Source organism: Dioscorea cayenensis, unplaced genomic scaffold (genome assembly GCF_009730915.1).
Source record: "Dioscorea cayenensis subsp. rotundata cultivar TDr96_F1 unplaced genomic scaffold, TDr96_F1_v2_PseudoChromosome.rev07_lg8_w22 25.fasta BLBR01001375.1, whole genome shotgun sequence".
Classification (NCBI taxonomy): Eukaryota; Viridiplantae; Streptophyta; class Magnoliopsida; order Dioscoreales; family Dioscoreaceae; genus Dioscorea; species Dioscorea cayenensis.
In genome coordinates this window covers 106,693-108,500 of record NW_024087766.1, presented here as the reverse complement: position 1 = coordinate 108,500, position 1,808 = coordinate 106,693, and the positions used below count along the sequence as shown (strand labels likewise).

At 43.1% G+C, this 1,808-nt stretch overlaps 1 non-coding gene across 1 annotated transcript; it reads right to left on the bottom strand.

The window, feature by feature from the left end:
* Nucleotides 1-1,497: 1,497 nt before the first annotated feature.
* On the bottom strand, nt 1,498-1,604 carry LOC120256278. The gene has a single exon (XR_005535255.1). It is a non-coding gene; the product is annotated as a small nucleolar RNA R71 (small nucleolar RNA).
* Between the last annotated feature and the right edge of the window lie 204 nt (nt 1,605-1,808).

Below are 1,808 nucleotides of genomic sequence, written 5' to 3'. Positions count from 1 at the left end.
ATCTTGGAGACTTGATTGTATGAATACTCCCCTAGAGTGACACTAGAGTTGAGAGTTCTTGTTGGTAACTCTTGTGAGTGAGTGACACACCATGAGAGTTAAGACAAAGCTAGATTGGAGAGGGTTGAGAGAGTGAGTCGAGAGGTAGCAGAGCGTTCCCTTTCCCCTCCAGTGTGATCTATCCTACCTCCGCATTCCAAGAGTTCTTTGCGGCCATAGTAGAGTGAATGGGCTAAGGGATAACCTTCTGTTGGGGCTTAGTTGCGAGTGCAACGGAGTGAAGCGCTGAAGTGATTTTAACACCTAGGTCTTAATTGTGGCTAGGGATCTTCCACGTGGACCAAAGGGTTAGGTCTATACATAGGAATAGGGTTTATCACTTGGAATTCCTAGAGCTCATTGCAATTCTATGCGAGTGCGTGGTTGAGAGGTTTTTCAATCTCTCCTCCGGGACATGTATAGAGTTAGGCATAGTTGACCTTAGATTTGGGATCATGTAATTAAGGATTTCCACGACTCATTGTTGCATCAAGTAGGAAGTATAATAGAGGGTTCTTGCACTTGAAACGATTGTCCTAGGCGGATCAATATCCGGGTACCCCATCTTTATCGATTGCCTTACCTTCTCCTTTACTTGTGATCTCTATCTTGTTGTTTTTATTTTTGTTATTTCATATTTTGTCACAGTTATCACTATTCATCTTCCACATTAGTTAAGAAACAACTTAAGTGTCTTTATTCCCTACTCTATGTGGATACGATACCCACTCATTTGGGATTATTACTTCGACACCCGTGCACTTGCGGTTTACACGCATATTCGGTCGTGTCAAGTTCTTGGCGCCGTTGGTGGGGAGTAGGTGTTTAGAGATACTTAGCACTTTGTTTTCTTAGCTATTCATTCATTCTATTTCATATCTTCTTTTCTATCATCATTCTGATTTTTTTTTCCTTTCTTTTGGTGTAGCTCCATGTTATGACCCGAGGGAACCCTTCGGTATTGATTGAGGAGATCCCGAGCTCGAACGTACACTTAGAAGAAAAGGGAAAGAACCTGTGTAAGAATAGTCTAATCTAGCTGAATTGCAAGTAGAAGAATCTGAAAACATGGCAGAAGAGAATGAGCAGCAGCGGACATTATCCGATTATGCCAGACCTTCAGTATTGGGGGCACAATTGAGGATTGTGCATCCCCCAATTACAGCTCAGAACTTTGAGCTTAAGCCGGCATTCATCCACATGTTGCAGCAATCTGCACAGTTTAATGGTTTGACCGATGAGGATCTGAATAGTCATATAGAGAACTTTCTTGAGGTGTGTGACATGCTTAAGATAAATGGGGTAACGGATGATGCCATCAAGTTGAGAGCCTTCCCATTTTCCTTGAAAGGGAGAGCGAAGCAGTGGCTATACTCATTACCTAGAGCATCAATTACCACATGGGAGGAGATTGTAAAAGCTTTTCTTGGCCGTTATTTTCCTCCCAAAAAATCTGCAAAGCTTAGGAATGAGATCTCATCCTTTGTATAGTTGGAATTGAAGTCTCTATTTGAGACGTGGGAAAGGTTCAAGGAGCTCCTGAGAAAGTGCCCGCAACACAGATTCCTGGAGTGGATGATTGTTCAGACCTTTTACAACGGTCTGAATCTGAGTACAAGGCAACTCTTGGATGCGGCAGCAGGAGGTACCTTAGGTAGTAAGACCCCCGGTGAGGCCCGTCAACTAATTGAAGAAATGGGGTTAAACAGCTACTAATGGAATGCTAGGGAGAAGAAAAATGTGGCCGGCCTCCATAAGATAGATGCAGT